Below are 7062 nucleotides of genomic sequence, written 5' to 3'. Positions count from 1 at the left end.
TACCACGAAGATTCTGATTAAGAGATCCAAGAGATACTCATGATGATTGTCACGTTCATCACATTCATGTTGAAGTGCGAATGAATATCTTAGAAGCGGAATAAGTTGAATTGAATAGAAAAACAGTAGTACTTTGCATTAATTCATGAGGAACAGCAGAGCTCCACACCTTAATCTATGGAGTGTAGAAACTCTACCGTTAAAAATACATAAGTGAAAGGTTCAGGCATGGCCGAATGGCCAGCCCCCATGATCTAAGAACTAGACGTCCCCAGATGTCTAATACAATAGTAAAAAGTCCTATTTATACTAAACTAGTTAATAGGGTTTATAGAAGTAAGTAATTGATGCATAAATCCACTTCCGGGGCCCACTTGGTGTGTGCTTGGGCTAAGCTTGAATGTCACACGTGCAGAGGCTCTTTCTGGAGTTGAACGCCAGGTTGTAACGTGTTTCTGGCTTTCAACTCTGGTTCGTAACGTATTTCTGGCGTTTAACTCCAGACTGCAGCGTAGAACTGGCGTTCAACGCCCTTTTCCGTCGTCTAAACTCGGCCAAAGTATGGACTATTATATATTTCTGGAAAGCCCTGGATGTCTACTTTCCAACGCAATTGGAAGCGCGCCATTGTGAGTTCTGTAGCTCCAGAAAATCCACTTTGAGTGCAGGGAGGTCAGAATCCAACAGCATCAGCAGTCCTTCTTCAACCTCTGAATCTGATTTTTGCTCAAGTCCCTCAATTTCAGCCAGAAAATACCTGAAATCACAAAAAAACACACAAACTTATAGTAAAGTCTAGAAATGTGAATTTAACATAAAAACTAATAAAAACATCCCTAAAAGTAACTAGATTCTACTAAAAACATACTAAAAACAATGCCAAAAAGCGTATAAATTATCCGCTCATCACAACACCAAACTTAAAATTTTTGCTTGTCCCCAAGCAACTGAAAATAAAATAGGATAAAAAGAATAGAATATACTATAAATTCCAAACTATCAATGAAACATAGCTTCAATCAGATGAGGGGGACTTGTAGCTTTTTGCCTCTTGAATAGTTTTGGCATCTCACTTTATCCATTGAGGTTCAGAATGATTGGCATCTATAGGAACTCAGAGTTCAGATAGTGTTATTGATTCTCCTAGTTCAGTATGTTGATTCTTGAACACAGCTACTTTATGAGCCTTGGCCGTGGCCCTAAGCACTTTGTTTTCCAGTATTACCACCGGATACATAAATGCCACAGACACAAAATTGGGTGAACCTTTTCAGATTGTGACTCAGCTTTGCTAAAGTCCCCAATTAGAGGTGTCCAGCGTTCTTAAGCACTCTCTTTTTTTTTGCTTTGGACCTTGACTTTAACCGCTTAGTCTCAAGTTTTCACTTGACACCTTCACGCCACAAGCACATGGTCAGGGACAGCTTGGTTTAGCCGCTTAGGCCAGAATTTTATTCCTTTAGGCCCTCCTATCCACTGATGCTCAAAGCCTTGGGATCCTTTTTATTACCCTTGCCTTTTGGTTTTAAGGGTTATTGGCTTTTTGCTCTTGCCTTTTGGTTTTAAGAGCTTTTGACTTTTTCTGCTTGCTTTTTCTTTTTTTTTCTTTCTATTTTTTTTTCGCCATTTTTTTTTCTGCAAGCTTTGTATTCACTGCTTTTTCTTGCTTCAAGAATCATTTTTATGATTTTTCAAATTATCAAATAACATGTCTCCTTGTCATCATTCTTTCAAGAGCCAACATATTTAACATTCTTAAACAACAACTTCAAAAGACATACGCACTGTTCAAGCATTCATTTAGAAAACAAAAAGTATTGTCACCACATCAATATAATTAGACCAAGTTCAAGGATAAATTCGAAACTCATGTACTTCTTGTTCTTTTGAATTAAAACAGTTTTCATTTAAGAGAGGTGATGGATTCATAGGACATTCATAACTTTAAGACAAAGTTACTAAATACTAATGATCATGTAGTAAAGACACAAACACAGATAATCACTTAGCATAAAGAAAACGAAAAACAGAGAATGTAAGAACAAGGAATGAGTCCACCTTAGTGATGGTGGCATTTCCTTCTTGAGGAACCAATGATGTCCTTGAGCTCTTCTATGTCTCTTCCTTGTCTTTGTTGCTCCTCCCTCATTGCTTTTTGATCTTCTCTAATTTCATGAAGGATGGTGGAGTGCTCTTGATGTTCCACCCTTAATTGTCCCATGTTGGAACTTAATTCTCCTAGGGAGGTGTTGATTTGCTCCCAATAGTTTTGTGGAGGAAAATGCATTTGAGGCATCTCCGGGATCTCATGGTGATGAGCTTCATGCGTCTCTTGAGCTCCATGAATGGGCTCTCTTGTTTGCTCCATCCTTTTTCTTAGTGATGGGCTTCTCTTCCTCAATGAGAATGTCTCCTTCTATGTCAATCACAGCCGAATTGCATAGATGGCAAATGAAGTGAGGAAAAGCTAACCTTGCCATAGTGGATGACTTCTCAGCCACCTTGTAGAGTTCTTGAGGTATAATCTCATGAACCTCCACCTCTTCTCCAATCATGATGCTATGGATCATGATGGCCTGGTCTATAGTAACTTCAGACCGGTTGCTAGTGGGAATGATTGAGCGTTGAATGAATTCCAACCATCCTCTAGCTACAGGCTTAAAGTCCAGTCTTCTCAGTAGAAACGGTTTGCCTTTTGACTCAACCTTCTATTGAGCTCCTTCCACACATATGTCCATGAGGACTTAGTCCAACCTTTGATCAAAGTTGACTCTCTTTGTGTAGGGGTGTGCGTTCCCTTCCATCATTGGCAAGTTGAACGCCAACCTTACATTTTCCGGACTAAAATCTAAGTAATTCCCCCGAACCATGGTGAGATAATTCTTTGGGTTCGGGTTCTTACTTTGATCATGGTTCCTTGTGATCCATGCATTAGCATAGAACTCTTGAACTATTAGATTTCCGACTTGTTGGATGGGGTTTATTAGAACTTCCCAACCTCTTCTATGGATCTCATGTCGGATCTCCGGATACTCATTTCTCTTGAGTTTGAAAGGGACCTTGGGGATTACCTTCTTCTTGGCCACAACATCATAGAAGTAGTCTTGATGAGCTTTGGAGATGAATCTTTCCATCTTCCATGACTCGGAGGTGGAAGCTTTTGTCTTCCCTTTCCCTCTTCTAGAGGATTCTCCAGTCTTGGGTGCCATCAATGGTAATGGAAAAAAAAAAGCTTATGGTTTTACCACACCAAAATTAGAATTTTGCTCGCCCTTGAGCAAGAGAAGAAAGAATAGATGAAGAAGGAGAAGAAAATATGGAGGAGAGGAGGGAGAGGTGTATTCGGCCAAGAAGAGAAGAGAGGGTTGTGTGGTGTGAAAATGAGGAAGAATAGAGGGCTATATATAGGGAAGGGAGGGGGGTTAAGGTTCGGCCATAAGGGTGGGTTTTGGGTGGGAAATTGATTTTGAATTTTGAAGGTAGGTGGAGTTTATGAGGTAGGTTTATGGGGAAGAGTGGATGATGTGAGTGGTGAAGTGGTGCTAGGGAAGAGAGATTGAGGTGATTGGTGAAGAGTTTTGGGGAAGAGTGTTTATTGGGAAGAGAGGATGAACATTGAGAAGAGGGAAGAGAGTGAGTGGTGGTAGGTGGGGATCCTGTGGGGTCCACAGATCCTTAGGTGTCAAGGATTTGCATCCCTGCACCGATTAGGCATGTAAAATGCCTTTGCATGCAATTCTGGCGTTTAAACGCCGAACTGATGCTTGTTCTGGGCGTTCAACGCCCAGATGCAGCATATTTCTGGCGTTGAACGCCAGCCAGATGCTTGTTTCTGGCGTTCAGCGCCAGCTCTTCTTCACTGCGCATTTCTGGCGTCTGGACGCCAAGATGCTGCTTGTTTCTGGCGGTCAACGCCAGAAACATGCTCTGTTCTGGCGTTGAACGCCAGACAAATGCTCCATAATGGCGTTTAAACGCCAGTGAGATCCTCCTTCAGGGTGTGATTTTTCTTCTGCTGTTTTTGATTCTGTTCTTAATTTTTTTTATTTATTTTGTGACTCTACATGATCATGAACCTATAAAGTCATATAACTAATAAAAATATAATTAAATAAAAATTGGGTTGCCTCCCAAGAAGTGCTTCTTTAATGTCAATAGCTTGACAGTAGGCTCTCATGGAGCCTCACAGATGTTCAGAGCATTGTTGAGACTCCCCAACACCAAACTTAGAGTTTGACTGTGGGGGCTCTGGTTGACTCTGTTTTGAGAGAAACTTACTGTGCCTCTTTTCCATGTTTACAGAAGGATGTCCTTGAGTTTTAAACTCAAGGGAGTCCTCATTCAATTGAAGGACTAGTTCACCTCTGTTAACATCAATCACAGCTCTTGCTGTGGGTAGGAAAGGTCTTCCAAGGATGATGGATTCATCCTCATCCTTACCAGTATCTAGGATTATGAAATCAGCAGGGATGTAAAGGCCTTCAACCTTTACTAATATGTCCTCTACTTGTCCATAAGCCTGTTTTCTGGAATTGTCTGCCATCTCTAATGAGATTTTCGCAGCTTGTACCTCAAAGATTCCCAGTTTCTCCATTACAGAGAGTGGCATGAGGTTTATTCCTGACCCAAGGTCACATAGAGCCTTCTCAAAGGTCATGGTGCCTATGGTAGAAGGTATTAAGAACTTTCCAGGATCCTGTTTCTTCTAAGGCAATGTCAGTTGATCCAGATCACTTAGTTCATTGGTGAACAAGGGAGGTTCATCTTTCCAAGTTTCAATACCAAATAATTTGGCATTCAGCTTCATGATTGCACCAAGGTACTTGGTAACTTGCTCCTTAGTAACATCCTCATTCTCTTCAGAAGAGGAATACTCATCAGAGCTCATGAATGGCATAAGGAGGTTTAATGGAATCTCTATGGTCTCTAGATGAGCCTCAGATTCCTTTGGTTCCTCAAAGGGAAACTCCTTATTGATCACTGGACGTCCCAGGAGGTCTTTCTCCTTAGGATTCACGTCCTCCCCTTCCTCTATTGGATTCAGCCATGATGGTTATATCAATGGCCTTGCACTCTCCTTTTGGATTTTCTTCTGTATTGCTTGGGAGAGTACTAGGAGGGCTTTTGATCCTTCCATGAGAGATTTGGGTGATTTCTCCATGAGGGGTTATAGGTGTTTCCATATGGTTCGCCCATGTAATTCACCTCTGCTATTGCAGGGTTTTCAGGATCATAGGCCTCTTCTTTAGAAGGCGCCTCTTGAGTACTGTTGGATGCAGCTTGCATTCCATTCAGACTCTGAGAAATCATATTGACTTACTGAGTCAATATTTTATTCTGAGTCAATATAGCATTCAGAGTATCAATTTCAAGAACTCCCTTCTTCTGAGGCGTCCCATTACTCACAGGATTCCTCTCAAAAGTGTACATGAACTGGTTATTAGCAACCATGTCAATGAGTTCTTGAGCTTCTGTAGGCATTTTCTTTAGGTGAATGGATCCACCTGTAGAAGTATCCAATGACATCTTAGCTAATTCAGACAGACCATCATAGAATATATCCAGGATGGTCCATTCTGAAAGCATGTCAGAAGGACACTTTTTGGTCAGTTGCTTGTATCTCTCCCAAGCTTCATAGAGGGATTCACCGTCTTTCTGTCTGAAGGTTTGAACATCCACTCTAAGCTTACTAAGCTTTTGAGGAGGAAAGAACGTAGCTAAGAAAGCCGTGACCAGCTTATCCCAAGAGTTCAGGCTATCTTTGGGTTGAGAGTCCAACCACACTCTAGCTCTGTCTCTTACAGCAAAGGGGAAAAGCATGAGCCTGTAGACTTCAGGATCTACTCCATTAGTCTTAACAGTATCACATATCTGCAAGAATTTAGTTAAGAACTGAAAAGGATCTTCAGATGGAAGTCCATGGAACTTGCAGTTCTGCTGCATCAGAGAAACTAATTGAGGTTTCAGCTCAAAATTATTTGCTCCAATGGTAGGGATGGAGATGCTTCATCCATGTAAATTGGAATTAGGTGCAGTAAAGTCACCAAGCATTCTCCTTGTATTATTATTATTTTCGGCTGCCATCTCCTCTTCTTGTTCGAAAATTTCTGAAAGGTGCTTGCTGGATTGTTGTAATTTAGCTTCTCTTAGTTTCCTCTTCAGAGTCCTTTCAGATTATGGATCTGCTTCAACAAGAATATTCTTGTCCTTGCTCCTGCTCATATGAAAAAGAGAGAACAGAAAAATAATAATAATAGGGATCCTTTTTACCCAAGTATAGAGGTTCCCTTATGTGAGTAGAAGAAAAGAAGAATAGAAAATCTGAACTCAGAGAGAGAGAGAGTTCAGATTTTTGGTGGGTGAGGAAGAGATGTTAGTAAATAAATAAATAAATAGAAGGAGATGAGAGAGAGAGAGAATTTTTGAAAATTATTTTTTTTTTGGAAAAAGAGTTAGTGATTTTCGAAAATTGTTTTTGAAAAAGGTTAGTAATTTTCGAAAATTAAAATAATTAGTTAATTAAAAAGAATTTTTGAAAAAGAGGGAGATATTTTCGAAAATTAGAGAGAGAGAGTTAGTTAGGTAGTTTTGAAAAAGATAAGAAATAAACAAAAAGTTAGTTAGTTAGTTGCAACAAATTTTGAAAATCAATTTTTAAAAAGATAAGAAGATAAGAAGTTAGAAAAGATATTTTAAAATCAAATTTTTGAAAAAGATAAGATAAGAAGATATTTTTGAAAAGATATGATTGAAATTAGTTTTTGAAAAAGATTTGATTTTTAGAATCACAATTAATGACTTGATTCACAAGAAAGCACAGGATATGATTCTAGAACTTAAAGTTTGAATCTTTCTTAACAAGCAAGTAACAAACTCGAAATTTTTGAATCAAAACATTAATTGATGATGTTATTTTCGAAAATTATGATATAAGATTAAGAAAATAGATTTTTGAAAAATATTTTTATAATTTTCGAAATTAATTAAGAAAAATAAAAAAGATTTGATTTTTGAAAAAGATTTTGAAAAAGATAAGATTTTTAAATTAAAAATTTGATTTGA

General features: G+C 38.9%; 1 non-coding gene across 1 annotated transcript; it reads left to right on the top strand.

Annotated features, from left to right (window-relative positions):
• The first annotated feature begins 5580 nt into the window (after nucleotides 1–5580).
• LOC148545126 (small nucleolar RNA R71) lies at nucleotides 5581–5688 on the top strand. Its single transcript, XR_015900917.1, has one exon. It is a non-coding gene; the product is annotated as a small nucleolar RNA R71 (small nucleolar RNA).
• The last annotated feature ends 1374 nt before the right edge of the window (nucleotides 5689–7062 follow it).

The sequence above is a fragment of the Arachis ipaensis genome, chromosome B9 (assembly GCF_059453495.1).
Source record: "Arachis ipaensis isolate K30076 ecotype BB chromosome B9, ASM5945349v1, whole genome shotgun sequence".
NCBI lineage: Eukaryota > Viridiplantae > Streptophyta > Magnoliopsida > Fabales > Fabaceae > Arachis > Arachis ipaensis.
This window is presented reverse-complemented; position numbering and strand designations above follow the sequence as displayed.